Here is a 19185-nt window from a genome sequence, read left to right as displayed (position 1 = left end):
AGGATTATACAGGCGTGAGCTGCTGTGCCCAGCTGACCTTGACATTTTTTGAAGGGCACAGGCCCGCCCAGGTTTGCCAGTTTCCTCAGGAATAGCTTCATGTTCTGCACAATAGCACCACGGCAACGAGGCCGTGTGCTTCTCAGTGCATCAGATCCAGAGGTGTCTTTTTGATTAGTGAAAAATGTGGAAAGGAATTGCTTAGAACGTCTCACAAGCCACTTGGAAGATGTGAGCTCCTGGAGCAGGAGGGAGGAAAAGTCCTAAAAGGAGTCTTCCTCCCATAACCCCACCCAGCTGTCACTTCTTCTGAGAGGCTGTCCTGGCCCTGACCACATTCTCCAAAGCAGCCCCGTTGCTCTCGGTCCCCATCCCAGTTGTAACCATCTGCCATCACATTGCCCGTGTGTGTTCACACATGTGTTTATCAGGTGCTCTCCTGTTAGTACACCAGCTTCAGAGGGCATGCCTCGTCTGAATTATTCACCACTGTGGTGACAAGGCCTAAAGCAGGCCCTTAGTTTGGTGGGGAGATACTCAGTGACTTGCAGAGGAGGAAGGAGGGAAAGGAAGAGCTCTGGGCCTCATCACTGCACTGACAAGGAAGAACCTAGCATTGGAGGATACAAGGTTTCCTCAGTGTGGCAGGGGCTGGTGGGTGTCTTCGGGCTGTTACCCTTTCCTTGTACACTCTAAGACCCTTCACACAGCCTCCATAGGGAGCAGGGCCAGAAGATCAGATAATACCAAGGGTGCCTGGTTTATCCAGCATCCAGAATTGTCATCTGTAGAAACATAAAATTCAATATAAATGCAAATGCACGTGGAAATGAAATTAGGTTTGATGCAAAACAAACTCCAGGAGCCATGAATGCCTTGGGCTTCCAGTTTGCAATCAGCTTCAGGGGGAGTCTCCAGCCCTGACCAGTGCATCTCCTGGGTCTGCCCTTCCACTCCCCAGGCCTGGGTTTGCTGATTTTCCCTCGCTGCCCCTAAAGCTGTTGTGAGGCCCAGAGATGGCTGTGTCTGCTGTACTCACACACAGGGGAAGTTGTTGCTGAATCGAGTGTGTGTCTGAGCTGGAGGTGCAGTAAGGAGATCTGTTATAGCCTTTGGTTTAATAGAGAACAAACAAAACACCTCTCACCTTACAGCCAGTCAGTCTCTCCCCTGGCAGGTGTGCAGTGTGACACTGGGGCACCCTCATCAGGCCTGGGATGGGCTCGTGCCTGTGCAGCGGGAGGCTCTCTTCTGCAGAGGCAGCTGGACTCTGTGTGTCTTATGTGTCTGAAGGGACTGGACAGGAGTGGACACTGGGTGGGATGAGGGGTGACCTCTGTGTCCAGGATACACTCCTGCAGCCAGAATGAGAAGATGCTGCGTGCAGACACTTGTCCAGATTCACTGACAACCTCGAACTTTAGCTGCCGCTCGTGGCACCATTTCAGCGAGTGGGGTGGGAGGAATGAGTAGCTCTAAAAGGGAACTGTTACCTGCCTGGCGTCGTGAGTCACTTCTCAGCATGTCATTTTGGGAGTGGGAAGTGTGCTGGGTGCGTGGGGAGGGGAGCAGGTGGGAGGGAGCAGCACGGAAGAGCCGAGGCCCCTGGAGTTCCTGATGAGCTGTTGGAGGGAGCCCACTCCTCGGAAAGGCAGGGGAGCTGCAGCACCTGTCGACTCTCTCTTCCTTCCTCCCTGCAGGCCAGCCAGCTGGGTGTGTACCGGGCCTTTGTGGATAACTACGGAGTTGGCATGGAAATGGCAGAGAAGCGCTGTCAGGCCTATGCTCAGTTTGCAGAAATCTCTGAGGTAATGCCTTGACGCCGTTCAGCCAGGTGTGCCCTGACTCCCATCTGTACCCTCCACCTCCCTGGGAGAACAGAGTGTGCCAGATCAAGATCTGGTCGTGAACCCCAGCTGTTTCCAGATTCTGTCGGGTTTGCTGCATCAGCCCCATGCTGGGGATGCTATTGTGCTCAGACAGGAGGAGCAGCTGACAGGATGTCCTGCCTCCCCAGGGGCGAGGGCCTGATTCTGGGGGTTGGCCGGGTTCTGGGGACACTCTTTGCACCTTCTGTCTGCAGTGAGGAGTGTTTGTAGTTCTGCCCGTTAACAGCTCTCACCACAAGTGTCCTGTGGCTGACTTTGTACCTGGCACTGGAGGCATGGCCGGAGGTGACCCACTCTTCCTTTTCCGGCCCGTCACAGACTTTGAGAGCGGGAAGCATTGAGGGGCTAGTGCCGCGGGGCGAGGGCTCATGTCACCTGTGCTCTCTAGACCCATGTGAGGAGCAAAGCAGCAGGTTGGAGCTGCACTGCCTGCCCCAGGCCCCACGTTTGAGAGGCTACTGACTCCCTGCCTGCATTTAGCCCCAGGAAGCTGAAACCTCAAACCATGCAGTGTTAGCACCCTGGGCCTCGAAAGAGTCATTCAGAAACAGAGACCATGAAAGGGCCATTCAGGAGGCTGGTGGCCAAGTCAGGACCAGAACCTAGCCGCACCCCTGGTCTGCACTCTCCAGACTGGGGTTCTTCCTGCCCTTCCCCACCCTGTGTCTGCCTGGTGGCCACTCTGCGACATTTTCCTCTTCAGGGGCCTTTGCTTCTTGATGATCCCACCAACTCGCTGTAGCTTTGCCTTCTGACTTGGCTTTCCCACACCCAGCAAGGGTTCTGAGCAGAAAGTAGGGGTTCTGCATTCACACCCTACTTCTAGTGCCCATGTCTCTTTCTAACCCCGTGGTTCTCGCATGGAGCAGAATGTGAGAACCACAGGGTTAGAAAGAGACATGGGCACTAGAAGTAGGGAGTGAATGCAGTCACCCTTGCTGAGACACACCCTCAGCTGTCACCCCTGGGCTTTTGTTCTCTAGACTTTATGCCGTCGTCCTGTTCATCACAGGACGGCGTATCATGGTCCCCGCTCTGATGTTTCCAGTAGTAACAGTACCTGCCGCCCTGTTCCTCCAGAGCCCGCGGGGCACCCCGCTCCACCGGGTGCTTCTGGTAACAGGCTCTGCATGCATCCAGGGCTCCAACTTCCCTCCCTGCTGCCAGACTTCCTCTGGACCATTCAATCTGTTCTCTCTTCCTTTTTCTTTAAATAAGCAACTGTCCTCCCCAGTAGCTGGAATGGTGACACTGAATTTTCAAGTGACCTTCACAAATCAGGGACCTGAGCTTTTAAAGAGCAGGTTATAGTTAGACGGGCAAGTTCAAGTCCACCCGGACAGGTTTCTGCAGAGGAGGGAGGAGACACCATGGGATGCCACCTGGGGATCACGTGGTCCCACCAGCGATGCACCAGTGGATTCTGAGCTATGGCTGGGATGCAGGAAGTAGAATGGGGCTCACGGTCAGCCGCAAGCTGGCCCACTGTGAAGGTTTGTGGCACTTGCACCGTCAGAGCGACATGCACTTCGGTTCTCTGTGTTTCAAAAAAGATCCAGAGAAATTGGAGTCACCCAAAGAGAGCAGAGTCAAACTCAAGGAAGAGAAAGTGGCAAGCCCTATGGAAGTGGGAGGGGGTCAGTGCTCAGGCATGGGAATTTGAGGATCATCCTCAAGTACAGGAAGGAGTGGAATAGCGTCCATCTTCTCCTGGGACAGTCCTGAGAGATGGGCAGCGTCCAGTTAGATCTGCTTTCATGGAACGCCAGCTCTCCAGAGAGTAGGTAATAGGAATTAGATGAAAAGGGCTTTGGGAGTCAGGCTGGTTTGGGAGGTGCAGGGTTAAGCCAAACTCACACGTTTTCTTTTCTTTTCTTCTTTTTTTTAAGATGGGGTTTCACCATGATGGCCAGGCTGGTCTTGAACTCCTGACCTCGGGTGATCCACCCACCTCGGGCTCCCAGAGTCCTAGGATTACAGGCGTGAGCCACCGTGCCCGGCCAACTCGTACGTTTTCTTGAGTCAGGTGTTCCCGGAACTTGCAGATAACTCCCAAGCATCGCACTTTCCAAGGCACGTGGGCTGCCTCCCAGGCTCATGTGAGCCCAGCACCTGTTTTTGCAGTCTTTCATTTGGCTCTCCCACCCCCTCACACCCTTTGGGAACTGCTGAGTCGTATGTACAGAGGAACAGTCACTGCAAGGGCTGTTAAACTCTCAGGAAAGGTACCAAAGCTCATGGCAGTGTTTGGCCCCAGTGAGCTGGAAAACACTTTCTTTTGGTCTTGAGATGTTTTCTACAGCACAAGAGGTTGGCAGAGTAACCTCAGAATCTCTTCCGTCTCTGCTGCTTATGCCTTTATTCAGAAGCTTAGGACCAGGAATTAATCTCAGCTCTTTCCCAGTGGATCTGAGGCACACAGGAATCTTTTATACTGCATTTCTCCAGTGATGCGTTCAGTGCACTTGTATCAAAACATGCTAGGCTCTTCACTTACAAGCCCTGCTCTTGCCCTGGAAATCTCATTAACACCTCATTTTTTAGCAAGTACACTTGCAAATCTAGAGAGGTCGGGTGGAGGGAGAATCCAGTGTCAGTCTGCAGTGGTGGGCCTGCCCTGGCCGTCTCCAAAGGCGATTGCTCTTCCAAACTGCCAGCCCCGTGCATGCCATCTAATTACCCCAGGGAAACAGTGATGTGTGCTTAGGAGCATGCTCCTGTTGGCCTCCATTTGCAGGATTCTTATGTCAGAGGATCTCAGCCAGGCATGATTTCGTTCACAGGGGACAGGCACTTGGCAATGCCTGGAGACACTTTTGTTTGTCACAACAGTGGGAAGGCAGGTGCACTCCTGTGCCTATAGGTAGAGGCCAGGGCAGCCGCTTAGCACCCTGCAGTGTACAGGACAGCTGCTCAGAGAATCTCCAGCCCAAAATGTCAACAGTCCTTGGCTGAGAAGGCCTGTCCCACGTGGACCGCAGCCTCCAGGGCATCCTGCGTGCTCAGCTTGCCCATGGGTCCCTGCGCACCCTGTGATTTCATTATCAGCTCAGAATGCGCCTGGGTTCATTGCAGTGAGGGAAAGCCCAGATTGCTGCCAAAGGTGGAACTTTCTGCTGCATTGAAGTTAGTGGCAGCATTCTTTTTCTCCAAGGCCTTACCATGTTGAGGGTAGAGCACAGCCCCCTTCACCCTGTCTCGCTGTCCCACCGCCAAACCAGTTGGTACAGCTTATTTTATGTAAAGGGAAGATAAATCTGGAGTGCTCAAGCACAGTTTAGGTAGAATATTCAGTAAAGCCATTGGAGTGAGCCTTTTCCAAAAGGCTATTCTCTTTTTATTCATGTATAGAAATCCTCATAAAATAGAACAACCTCGGCCGGGTGACTCATGCCTGTAATCCCAGCACTTTGGGAGGCGGAGGCGGGTAGATCATCTGAGATCAGCAGTTTAAGACCTTCCTGGCCAGCATGGTGAAATCCTGTCTCTACTAAAAATACAAAAATTAGCCAGGCAGCAGTGGCTCACGCCTGTAATCCCAGCACTTTGGGAGGCTGAGACGGGTGGATCACGAAGTCAGGAGAAACCCCGTCTTTACTAAAAAGCGAAGAATTAGCCGGGCGTGGTGGCACACACGCCTTTAGTTCCAGCTACTCAGGAGGCTGAGGCAGAAGAATTGCTTAAACCTGGGAGACAGAGGCTGTAGTGAGCCGAGATCTCTAGTTGGGAGGCTGAGGCAGGAGAATCACTTGAACCCAGGAGGCGGAGGTTGTGGTAAGCCGAATTCACTCCGTTGCACTCCAGCTGGGCACCAAGAGCGAAACTAAGTCTCAAAAAAAAAAAAAAGACCAACCTCTTTTATGCTCAGTATGGTTTATCTGAGTCATCATACATAAATCTTACATTCAGAAGAGGCTCTCATTTTTGATAATTTTATTATTCTACCCAAAGTGATCCAAGGAATCTTTCTAAACATTATTATAGAGACTGTTTTTTCTGGCTCAGTTAACAAATGTATATTTAAAAGCTTATCTGGCTTCAGCTTTGTGTGTTGCCAGTGTTATTCAAGTCTTCTTAGCTGTGAAAGCAAGTATGTACCACTTAGGTGGAAGATTTATTACCATATTCTTTATAGGTATATAGAATGGTTTTGTTTTCTGAACCAATATTGGGGCTAATGTTTTGCAAAAGAATTTCTGGCCAGGCACACTGGCTCATGCCAGTAGTCCCCAGCACTTCGGGAGGCCAAGGCAGGAGGATCACTTGAGCCCAGGAGTTCGAGACCAGCCTGTGCAAAATGGCAAAACCCTGTCTCTACAAAAAATTAGCCAGGCTGGTGGTTCTTTCATGTAATCCCAGCTACTTGGGAGGCTGAGGTGGAGAAGCAACTGAGTCCAGAAAGTCGAGGCTGCAGTGAGCTCTGATCGCACCACTTGCACTCCAGCCTGAAGTAAGGCTGTCTCAAAAAAGAAAAAAAAACGTCCCTGCTGCCTCTTGATGAGAGAGGTATGCTTGGAAATAGGTTTAGATCCTGAGTGTTGGGGTTTCTGAGATAGTCTACTGACTTATATAGGATATCGCAGCAAATATTTGAAAGTAGGACTTTACTGGTTAATTTGGAAAGTGTGATCACTTTTAGATACCTGCAAATGGCTAATTCCCAAATGCCGGGATGATTATTGCTTTATCAAATGCTGAAGATAATGTACACTGTGTTATATTTAACCATTTCTGTTAGAGATCTAGGACATTCTTTTTACTAAATGAGCTAGAATGTACAAAATAATTTCAAAATAGTAATATTGAAGGAGGAAGCCTTAAATAAGGTGTGTTCTGATTTGTACATTCTGATTTGTACGTCTAAGAATTTTTCAGCTTTGCTCTAGTGACATCTAGCTTTCAAACAGTTTTATCACATGCTAAAATTCTTCAAAAGCAAATTTCTAAAGAGCTTTCTTCCAGTTAGGTTCTCAGTGTAATGCCGTTTCTTTCCACAGATTTGCTTGTAAATGTATCAGGAAGAGGCAGCCCAGAATGAAGAAAGCAAGCAGGAGTGTTGGCTTGGTGCCTAAAGTGTCTGGGATAAGTAAAACGCAAACAGCAGAAAAAATTAAACCTGAAAACAGCTCTTCAGCATCTACAGGAGGCAAACCTGTAAAACCTGGAACAGCAGCATCATTGTCAAAGGTATTCATGTGGTGATGTTTGAATACATGGTGGATTTTTGGAGGAGTGAGTTTAAATATGATGTTTAATATATTAAATGAGCATCCTTACAGGTGTGCCCTCTTCTGGTGCTGGGAACACTTGGCCTTTGAAGAGACCTTACAGTAGGGTAGACCTAATTGGTGTTTTTGGTCTGTCTTTTTGAATGAAACCAAACAATAGGCTTGTTCATGAAACAAATAATTGAGCACCTGCCTTGTGTAGGATGCTGTGATTGTGTGAACTGGAGGTACACTCTGCCTTCAGGGAGCTTGTGGAGTAAAGGATGGAGGCAAGGCACAAACATAAATAAGGAAAATACTCAGGGAGAATGTCAGATATCCAGGGAGAGCAGTAAAGCACTGTGAACAGTTTCAGGTAGGTAAATATTGTTTCTAGCCTGGGAAGGTTTTATGAAAAGAGCATGTGAGCCAAGTCTTACAGTCCTGTGACCTCCAGACAGGTCTTTTTATCTGCTATCTCCCTCACCTTCGTCACCACAAATTGCTGTTCTTCTTCTGGCAGCTGGTTCATTATTATTATTATTATTATTATCATCGTCATCACTTTTTTTAATTCCTTTTTTTTTTTTTTTTGAGATCTGTGTTGCCCAGGCTGGTCTCCTGGTTCAGTGGATCCTCCTGCCTCAGCCTCTTGAGTAGCTGGCTCTACCGGTGTGTGTCCACATGTACAACCGGAAACATGATTTGTTCAAAATCCTTTTTTCCAGGCAGGGCCCCGATAGATCATGGCTTAATTATTTTAAGAATGACCTCAGGAACAGCTGAGGAACTTCCTTATATGTGTTGAAAGATCTAACAGGAAATGCTAGTTTTTCTATTCTAAGGTTGTTGGAACTGAACCCAGACTTATTTCATTGGCTTGGAGATGCACATAGATTTTCTCCTGGCTATGACCCTGATGAATTGCTAGGTATCATCCTGTGGCCTATGTACCAGGAATAGACCCTTGCCCAGCTTCTGTTAGTCTCAGTGAACACACTGAATCATTTTGTTGGTAGCAGTGCTGCCGCTCTTTGGTGTACAATAAGCTGCGTTTTCTGACCTAACTGGTTACTCAGTTGCTGGGGCTTTCTTTGGCGTGGAGTGCCTGTGTGACTAGGTGACCTGTTATTTATGCGACTGGAAGAACAGGTTGAAATGTTGGCATTGGATATGCACTGCTACCTTCCTTCTGTGGCCTCTTCATCAGTGGCAGGCAGTGTCTTTGGAGGTTTACTATGGAATGTGCACTGAACAGGCATGTTACATCTTCGAAAGCTTGGATCTGGAATTGCTGGGAGTTTGGTCTTGGACAGTGAGTACTTTTCCACTGTAAAGCAAACCTGTACACTTGCTCTTGCCAGCACATGCCAGCTGTCCATAGCTTTGGCTTTGCTGTGTTGACAAGTTTGTTTAAGGTGTGTGTGTGTGTGTGTGTGTGTGTGTGTGTGTGTGTGTGTGTGTGTAGCAGGAAGGTCAGGGCAGAGGTAAAGCTTTTTTGGCAATACTTTTCCTGGAGTGGATTAATTGCCTTCACTTAAGAGAGGAGAAGGAAAAAGTAATGAAGTGGAGATTAAAGTAAAAAGAGACAGAAGGAAAGAAGAAAATCGTGAAAAAGAACAATGGAAACATTGAAGGGCTTTGAGACCCCACAGACTAAACTGTTATTTTATTTTTCTAATTTTCCTTATTTTACTGTGTTTCTCTGGCACATAGATACTTCTTACAACGTGAATTCCTGTAACTGTCATGAAGCATTGATGATTAACCTGGTGAATGAAGTGTTTGGCTTAATTATTGACATAGCATGTGCACACACCCATTCATTTATGGACACCCACACCTGTGTGTCTGTCACTGCACAATATTCTCATGACTCTCTTCTTGTAGTGACAGGGTACAGGATATGCATTTTTTCACCTCTCTCATTTTAAGTATTGTTTGAGGCTAAATGTAGTTGAGGGTTAAGGGAAGGACTCTTTTGATCCAGAACACTTCACTGCTGGTGCAGCTTTCATAAATACAAAACACTACTGCTGCCCGCAGTGAGTTTTGGGGACATTATTCCCACTTTTGTCAGGAGCTGTGTTATTGGGCTTTCAGGCTTTGTATACTTAATTCTCCTTTGTCACAGTCAGTGGAGAGGATTATTTTCCATGTAGAGAGGGTCTCCTGCATGCCAGCACTTTGTAGCGTTCGCTTATACTGTTGAGGTGTTCATGATTAGTTCTTTTGCATTAATATGCTATTCCATTGTACTGCTGATAATTTTTTCTAAAAATTATGAATTAATAAGCTTCAGTTAGAATTTAGGATTGATAACTCTCCATGATTATTTGTGGTCATACAGTGTAAAAGTTAGTTAACAGTATGAACAATCTACCTCTGAAACTTGAAAGGTAAAATTTGAAAACAAATCTTCAAATTTGAGAGAGAGATGCAGACTGTGAAACTTGGACTTGACCTTGAGAAGTATATGTACCTGGTTGTAGTATTTCATTATTTGTTTCTGGAATGTTTTTACCAAATTATTTGCATTTTGCAGCAGTTATAAAAAAGTAGGCTGAACATTTGTTCCTTCATCAATTTCATGTTTTTACACTTGCTGATGGGGGATGTTTATGTGTGGGAATGCACATGCCCTTACATAATTTTGTTGCAAAAATTAAAAGAAATAGGGAAAAACAGCAGAGAGCCTGCTAGTAGCTTAGGGTAAAAGGTAAGTTGGAAAATGCAGAGGTTTTTGTTTTTGTTTTTTCCTTTTTTGTTGTTGTTGAAGTAAAGCATACGTATAGCAAAGTCCACAGAGCATAGGTGTTGAGCTTAGTGAATCATCACAAAATGAAACATACCCTGCAACCACCACCTAGAAACAACATACGTGCCCCTCAGAAGCTTCCCTTGTGCCTCTGCTTAATCATTGTCCTTCCTGTCCTTCCCCAAAGTAACTACCTTTCTGACTTCTAGCACCAGGGACTAATTTTGCCAGTTTTTGATCTTTACAGGAACATAGTCATATACCATGTTGTTTTTTTATGTGTGTCTGGTTTCTTATCTGTACTGTTGCATCTAGCAGTGGTCACTTCCTTTTCGTTACTGGTTAGTAATCCATCGGATGAATATACCACAGTTTGTTCATCTCTTCTACTATTGGAAGTCTTTTGGAGTTTCTGCTCTGTGGCTAAGAGTAGTGTTGTTATGAACATTTGTATACATGTGTATTAATGCACATGTGCCCCCATTTGTGTTGGTTCTAGAACAAGGAGTGAAATTACTGAACCATAGTGTATACCTATGTTCAGCTTTAGTATTATAGATAGAAGAAAATCATTTTTTAAGGTGGTTACCAGTTTACATTCCTGGTTACTTCATATCCTCTCTTGCACTTAAATTGTTACTCCTTTTATGTTAAGCACTCAGGAATGTATAAAGGGGTGGAGGAGTGGCACTAATTTGCATCATTGCCAGTAAGATTGAATACCTTTTTATACATTATTTTTATGTGCTCAGTGGTCATTTGGATCCTTTTTTGTGAAGTGCCTGTTCAAGTCACTTGCCCATTTTTCTGTTGGCTTTTTTTTCCAACTTTTTTTTTTATTTATTGTGGAAAACTGCATATAGCATTCATCACCTTGGCCTTTTTATTTTCCATTTTATTTATTTTTATATTTTTAAGAGATGGAGTCTCACTCTGTTGCTTGCCCAGGCTGGAGTGCAGTAACATGATCCTAGTTTACTGTAGCCTTGAACTCCTGGACTCAAGCCATCTTCTGGCTTCAGCCTCCTAAATAGCTGGGGTTATAGGTGCACACCACCATACCTGGCTAATTAAAACTAATTTTTTTTTTTTTTTTTAAGAGACAGGGTCTTGCTTTGTTACCCAGGCTGGTCTCTAACTCTGTGGCCTCAAGTAATTCTCCTGTGAAGGTGAGGTTTCAGGTGTGAGCCACCGTGCCCAGCCATCTTAACCATTTTTGAGTGTGCAGTTCAGCGCCATTAAATACATTCACATCGTTGTGCAGCCATCATCACCATCCATCTCCAGAATTTTTCATCTTGCTAAACGGAGGCTCTGTACCTATTATATAACTCCCCATTCCCTCTTCTCTCCAACACCTGACAACCACCATTCTACTTTCTGTCTCTATGAATTTCACTGCTCTAGCTATCTCATATAAATGGAATCATAGGCCACTTGTTTTGTGACTGCCTTATTTAACTTGGCATCGTGTCCTCAAGGTTCATCTGTGTTGTAGCATGCGTCAGAATTCCTTCCATTTTTAAGGCTCAGTGGTATTCCATTGTATTTATATGCTGTGTTTTGTTTATCCATTTGCCTGTCAGTGAACACTTGGGTTGCTTCCACCTTTTGTCTACTACTATGAATATGAGTGGAGTGTGCAAATATCTCTTCAAGACCTCACTTTCAGTTTTTTTTTTTTTTTTTTTTTTTTGATGGAGTTTCTCTCTTGTTTCCCAGGCTGGAGTGCAATGGCGCGATCTCGGCTAACTGCAACCTCTGCCTCCTGGGTTCAGGCAATTCTCCTGCCTCAGCCTCCTGAGTAGCTGGGATTACAGGCACCAGCCACCATGCCCAGCTAATTTTTTGTATTTTTTTAGTAGAGACGGGGTTTCACCATGTTGACCAGGATGGTCTCGATCTCTTGACCTCGTGATCCACCTGCCTCGGCCTCCCAAAGTGCTGGGATTACAGGCGTGAGCCACCGCACCCGACGTTGCTTTCAGTTTTGAGGGGGTATATGTCCATAGTTGGAGTTGCTACATTATATGATAACTCCATTTTTAATTCTTTGAGGAATTAAAGAGAGCGCTTCAAGGTGCGGGTTCCCGGCTGCTGCCCATGAAGGACCGCAGGTTTGGGCTGGGCGGTGGCTGCAGCGGTAACAGGGAGTTTCAGTACTGGGCTGGGACCACAGACCCTTCATCCTGCCGGGCTGCTGGTGTCCTTTCCTGAGGCTGTGCTGTGCCTGAGGGGCATCAGATGGGCCTGAGGAGATTGGAGGAAGCTGACACTGGAGCCAGCAGGAGGCCCCAGAAAGAGAGGCTGGGAAAAGGGACAGGTATCTAAGGGGGTAACCTCAGAGTCACTTGCCGCCTTGGGTGCCAGGTTAGCAGATGTGCTGGCTGCAGAACTGGAACCAGATCCAGATACAGCGATCTGCAGACCAGGAGAGAGAGGGTCAGTGGAAACAAGGGGTCCCTGTGTGAAGGGGACAGGGAAATGCACACACGTTGGGGTTGGGGATTTCATCCTTTTGCTGCCGGGAGAGGCAGGAAAGGCGGACCGGGCACCTGCTGCAGCTGTGGCTGAGGCCCAGGGATGTGAGGGGCCTCTTTGCCCTCCATTCGGTGGGGCCCCCCACATGGGGTCCCAAGTAGAAGGGGTAAGGGCCCCTGCGGCTGCTGCAGCAGCAGCAGAAGTGCCAGGCCTTGGGCTTCTCAGGCTGCAGTCCACACTTGGAGCTGGGAAGGGGGCAGGAATCAGCGAGGTGACCTGGGCTGTGTCCCGGGAGTGTGAAGAGGTGTCAGGAAGGGGATCTTAGGAGGCGCGGCGCTTCCTCCCAGACACGGCAGGTGTAGAGGGGGCCCCTGCAGCAGATGCTAGGAGGGACACGCGGCCCAGGTACTGTTGGGACATGTGAGTCCCCGGATGTGCATCCATGCTGGGTGCTTTAGGGACAGCAGGCGGAGAAGTCGTCCCTGTTGCAGGTGAGGGCAAAGCTTGGGAAGGCCGTGGGGCTCTACAGTCTGAGACGGCCTTGGCCTCACCCTGCAGTGCACTATTAATGCGCCGGAGTGCCGCCTCCTTCTCCAGGTCCAGGTCTTCAGCAGTGACCCGGAACCCCAGCCGTAAGGGAGATGGCAGCTTCAGAGGCGCCCCTCGCCTGCGTGGCAGCAGAGGAAACTTTCTTCTACGAGGCCTAGACTCCTGAGATGTGGGGGAGCCATTCCTGGGGGCCAATTTCTCCCCTGGTGGTGCCTCTGCTGCCTTTGCACCCTGGGTGTGAATGACAGCCTGAGAGACAGCCTGAGAGTTGTCCTCACTCACTGTCTCTGAGGAACTGAGGGTCACATGGCAGTGGGATGAGTCTGGCCCCCTCCTCCTCTTTAGCCACGGGAAGCCTCCCGTGGAGCTGTAGGAGCTGGAAATGGCATTTCTTTTTGGGCCAGGGCTCATCCCAGAAGGCTGGGATGTCTTGTGACATGTGACTCCTGACACGGTCACATGGCAGTGGGTTGAGTCTGGCCCCCTCTTCCTCTTTAGCCACGGGAAGCCTCCCGTGGAGCTGTAGGAGCTGGAAATGGCATTCCTTTTGGGACAGGGGCTCATCCTGCAAGGCTGGGATCTCTGGTCCTGTCTGCCTTCTGACCTCTGGGCATGGAGGTCTCTCTGCCGAGGCCCGGGCCTGGGCACTAAGGGCAAGGGGTCTCCATTATCCGGTACGGGCCTAAATGCAGACCGTGAATCCCCGGTGCCCTCGGGGCCCCTTTGGACATGGTCAGTATTCTGTTGGACTCTGGGGTCCTCGCCCTGCTCAGGCATCGCTGCCTCACTCTCCCTTTGTGCTCTCAACATGATCTCCTCCGGACAGGAGTCTGGGCCACAGCTGGGTGTTGTGGGCCCCAAAGGGGTGACTCCCTGCTCCTGGGCCCCACAGAGAGTTTTGGGTGGAATTGGACTCTCGCTATGGTACCTGTGCATCCAAATTGAAGGCAGAGGCAGGATCGCTGGAAAACCTTCTTGAAGTTGTTTGGACACACTGCTGATTCCAAGTGTCCGGGCCCTTGTAGGATGACCTGCCACTCCACCCAGGGGCAGGAGCAAGGAGGAGATCCCACAAGCAAAGTCAACGGAGGGATGGGGAGAGCGGGCTCAAGGCAACTGAGCCCTACTGGCAGGTCCCCGACACTCGGGCCGGGACAGGGATAAGGGGCACAGAGTGCCCAGGTAGCCCCTTCTGGGAGCAGCGGGGAAATTTCCGATTCTTAAACTCTCGAGAGCCAGGCTCTGAGCGTCGTCCTCTAGCTGCCAACGCGGCTAAAGACTAAGCGAGCGGTTTCTCCTGTTGCCGGGCAACGCATCCTTCTAACGTGCGCGAGTGGGGGCGCGTGCAAAAACGGGCGCAAGTGAGAGATCCGCGCCAGAAGGGCGACCTTCACGGATTCGCGGGACAAGGTATGCGCGCCAGGCACCTGCTGACAATGCGGTGGGGGGAGAGGTGCAAACTATGCGCGCGAGGCACGGGCTGGCAACCGTGGGAAAATGGAGAGGCCGGCGCACAAGGCGCCTGCTGGCAACCGTGGGAAAATGGAGGGGCCGGCGCAAAAGGCGCCTGCTGGCAACCGTGGGAAAATCGAGGGACTGGCGCACCAGGCGCCTGCTGGCAACCGTGGGAAAATGGAGGGGCCGACGCACAAGGCGCCTGCTGGCAACCGTGGGAAAATGGAGGGCCCGGGGCGGGGCGCGCGAAATAGGTACTGGAGGGAGAGGCACGCGCACAAAGCACGCGAGACATAACCGTTAGGTGCGGCAAGGTATGCGCACAAGGCACCTGCTGGCAACGGCGGGGAGGGGTCAAGGTGTGCGCGCGAGGCACCTGCTGGCAATGGCGGGGGAGGGGGCAACGTATGCGCACAAGACGCCTGCTGGCAACGGCGGGGAGGGGGGTGAAAGTGTGCGCGCGAGGCACCTGCTGGCAATGGCGGCGGAGGGGGCAATGTATGGGCACAAAGCACCTGCTGGCCATGGCGGGGAGGGGACAAGGTGTGCGCGCGTGGCGCCCGCTGGCAATGGCGGCGGAGGGGGCGATGTACGGGCACGAGGCACCTGCTGGCACCTGCGGGACAGGGGGCGCGGTGGTAGGGTGGGGGGCAGCGCAGGTATAGGTACTGGATGAGAGGCCAGCAAAAAAGGCCCGGAACCCTAACGAACTGGCATGGCAAGACACGGGCACAAGGCACCTGCTGGCAACCGTGGGAAAATGGAGGCGCCGGCGCACAAGGCGCCTGCTGGCAACCGTGGGAAAATAAGGGGGACCGGCGCACGAGGCACCTGCTGGCAACCGCAGGAAACTGGAGGGGCCGGGGCGGGGCGCGCGAAATAGATACTGGAGGGAGAGGCACGCGCACAAAGCACGCGAGACATTAACGGTTCGGTGCGGCAAGGCATGTGCACAAGGCATCTGCTGGCAATGGCGGGGAGGGGTCAAGGTGTGTCATGATTATCATTTCCCTGTATATACACATGTATACACACATAGTATTTTTTTAGCTGTTTGATCATGAACTGTAGACATAATGCTCCTTTACTGCTTGAATATTTTAGTGCATATTTCCAGAAAAACAAGGGCATTCTTTTTTATAACCATAGTAAATTGCAAAATCAGGAAATTAACATTGATATGATGCTAGTATCTAATGTATTGCCTTTCATTAAATTTCACCACTTGCACTAATGTCAGATATAGCAAAAGAGAAAAAAAATTTGTTTTCTGGTCTAGGATCCAATCCAGGATCATGTATTGCGTTCAGTTGTTATGCTTTTCGTTTTCTTTAAATTTGGAATAGTTTCTTACTCTGTCTTTTATGACCTTGACATTTCTAAAGAGTAAAAGGCAGTTATTTGATAGAGTGTCCTCCAGATTTGGGTTTGGTAGTATGTCCTTAATGATTAGATTTGGGTTATGCATTTTAGGCAGGAATATCACAGAAGTATAGAAATACATGACTTCCATCTTTGCCGTTGTGGGGCATGTTAACTTCCTTTGGTTAGGGTAGTGAAGGCTAGATTTCTCCACTGTTAGGATACTGTGCTTCCTCTTGTAATTAATAAGTAAGTGTCTTGTCAGAGGTACTTTGAAACTTTGTAAACATGTCTATCCTCTTTTCCCCAGACTTTTCACCCTGGTTTTAGCACTTGTTGATAGTTCTTTCCCAAATCAGTTATTACTGTGATTTTTGCCACACGACAATTTTCTAATTCTGTCATTCCGTCTACATGTATTAGTTGGCATTCTGCCACAAGGAAGAGTTTTTTTCTCCTATTGTAATTCATAGATTCTTATTCAGTGGGCTGTAAATTATTAGGATCAGTTAGTTTTATGCCTAGATTATCCCTTATTTGGCCACTGGGAGCCCCTTCAGGCTGGCTCCTGTGTCCTTTTGACATTTTCCTATTACTCTTGGAGCACTTCCTTAATTTCTGGCACAATAACTTTTGTACCTTTCCAGCTCAGCCCTAGAATCAGCCATTTCTTCAAGGAGACCTTGTTCCTTTTAGTGGAGGATAGTACTTAAAATCAAGACCTAGAAGTTAGATGTGTTCATTGCTTTTGGGACAGACAGACACACAGATACACACACACACACACACACACACACACACACACACACTCTCTCTCTCTCTCTCTCTCTCTCTCTCTCTCTCTCTCCTATGTCAGTTTCTCCACCTGTTTCTCCATATATTTAAATGTATGAGTTCACACTGATACTTCCAATTCTATTGACTTAAAAGGTTCATAACAGCCTTTCCACATTCTATAATTGTAATTCATTTATCCAACACTGAAAAACCTGGCCTCTACCACCTACATTTACTTATTTTCTCCACCCTATAATATACAGAAAATAGTTTTAGAATTACCTGTACCACTGTGAGAAACAAATTTCTCAATTGAAGTTTAATATTTGCATACGCTTTGTCTTTGGCTTGAGAGTCTGAGGATTTATGGTCAAAATACTACTGTGTTGAAAAAATACTTGGGTTATGTTATTCATTTGAAATATAGTTAGGTCTGTTTGTTCCTATCCTATTCCATTTTAGGCTTCTCCTATCTTTATTTAAATTTTATTTATTTGTTTATTTTCAGCATATGAAACACTAACATGGCTCCATGAGTCAGAACCATATGAAAAGATATATATATTCAGAAAAGTGCGCCTCCCTTCCCCCGTTCTCTCTTACTGGGTACCCACCCACCGCAGAAGTTTAGTTTTTGTTTATTCTTTTCATGTTTCTTTTTGCATAAATGAGCAAATACATTTTTTTTACCTCTCCTTTCTTACGCAAAAGGTGGCAGAATACATTCTTTTGCACTCTGAATCTTTTCACTTAATGTACTCCAGAAATTTCTCTCCATACCTATTTGTAGCAGTCTTTCTTATTTTTTATTGTTGTTTAATACCTGATTGTATTCACTGAAGTGTACTGCATATGCTTTCCTGTGTATATAGGTGTGTAAGGCAGACCAGTATTTTGCAATAGGAAGCAATGCTGCAATGAATAATTCGCCTTGTGCATATGTATTTGTCTTATTGGAGGTGTATCTTAAGGTTAAATTCCTAAAAGTGAAGTTGCTGAGCAAAAGGTAAATACATGTGTAGCTTTGTTAGATATTGCATGGGTCCTTTCATAACGCTTAAGTTAAGGTGCATTCCCATCAACAACTAAGGAGGGTGCCTGTTTCCCCATATTCTTCCCAAAAGAGTGTGTTTACCAATCTGATAAGTGACAAGTGCTGCTTAATTTGCATTTCTCTCATTATGAGTTAGGTTAATCATTTTCTCTGTGTGTTTGTGTGTGTGTGTGCGCGCGCGCGTGTGTGTAAATTGTGTGATTCATTCATTTTGCTCATTTTTCTGTTTCTGGTCTTCTCCACCTCAATTTTAAAAAAGCATTCTGCACATATTAGGGACCTTAACCATTTATCTGTGAGATACTGCAAATATACTTTCCCAGTTTTTTGTTTTTAAATGCTACTTATGATGGTTTTTTGGCTGTGCAAAACATTTTAACATTTTTTTAAGTAAAAGGATTTTTTTTTTTTTTTTTTGAGACAGAGTCTCACTCTGGAGTGCAGTGGCACGATCTTGGCTCCTACCTCCCAGGTTCAAGCGATTCTCCTGCCTAAGCCCCCCGAGTACTGGGATTATAGGCGCTTGCCACCACACCTGGCTAATTTTTTGTATTTTTAGTAGAGACAGGGTTTCACCACCTTGGCCAGGATGGTCTTGATCTCTTGACCTCGTGGTCTGCCTGCCTCAGGCTTCCAAAGAGCTGGGATTACAGGTGTGTGCCACTGCACCTGCCCAGGATTTTTTATTTTTGAGATTTTAATTTTAATGTAGTCAAATCAATCAAGTCTTTGTTTTACTATTTCAGATTTAAAATCATAGTTAGAAAACCTTGGACTTTATATTTGATACAGTGTGAAATAGGTGTCAGCATTTATTTTTGCCCCCTTTGTATATACATTTGACGTAGCACCATTTGCTGGAGAACTCTTGTTTTCTGCATTGCTACTTTGGTTATAAATCAAGTGTCTATAAATAGGCAGCTTCTTTATGGACTCTGTTTCATGAGCCAGCCGGGGGCCCATGGAGAATCAGCTATTAAGCCAGGGACAAGGGCAGGTCAGTGGGCAGAGTGCCAGAGTGTGGGAGTCTGTCCGGGTGGTTGCTGACCAAAAACATCACTTTTGGGTTTTGTGACTCAGAAATGAGCTCAGCCTGTACACCCGCAGATGTGATGAGCCCCAGGCCAAGTCCTCTGTGGGGGTCATTAATGGCGTGTGCACGAGCATTTTCTTCTGGCATTTTTACAGAGACCGTGTGCAGCTGGACTCTCCGGAGATAGCGAACAGAAGTTCTGTTATGTGTCCTATCAGCTAATGAAGGAGGGGAGCTTGCCTTGAGTTGTGTTTTTCTGCAACCCTGTGTGTTTGATCCGTGTCTGCACCCAGTTTGGCCACCCTGACCTCTGTTGCTCCCAAATCTGAGGAACCAGTGGCTATGTGAATATGAAGTTGTTTGCTTGATCTGTTTATTTATATCTGGGCCCTGGGGTGGCCCCATGTGTTGAATAAGTGTATTCTACAGATGGTCCCTGGGTTCTGGGTGGTCAGTGGTGTGAGGAGGAACCGGACTCCAGCCTGTCCTAAGGAGCTTATGAGAAGTTTTGAGGGGACTGGTGCCTGGATGTGGGCTGTAGCGTAGGTGGAGTGTCAAGGAGGACCCTATACACGGTGAGTGGGAGAAAGCACCAGGGAGAATGTCCCCCAGCCTAGGAG

The 19185-nt window shown here is 47.8% G+C and overlaps 1 pseudogene; it reads left to right on the top strand.

Moving 5' to 3' along the window:
* Positions 1-19185, top strand: part of LOC105708091 (breakpoint cluster region protein-like) — a 197487-nt pseudogene that overhangs the window by 16045 nt on the left and 162257 nt on the right.

Source organism: Aotus nancymaae, unplaced genomic scaffold (genome assembly GCF_030222135.1).
Source record: "Aotus nancymaae isolate 86718 unplaced genomic scaffold, 86718_ANA_hifiasm-v0.15.2.pri h1tg000049l, whole genome shotgun sequence".
Taxonomy (NCBI): domain Eukaryota; kingdom Metazoa; phylum Chordata; class Mammalia; order Primates; family Aotidae; genus Aotus; species Aotus nancymaae.
This window is presented reverse-complemented; position numbering and strand designations above follow the sequence as displayed.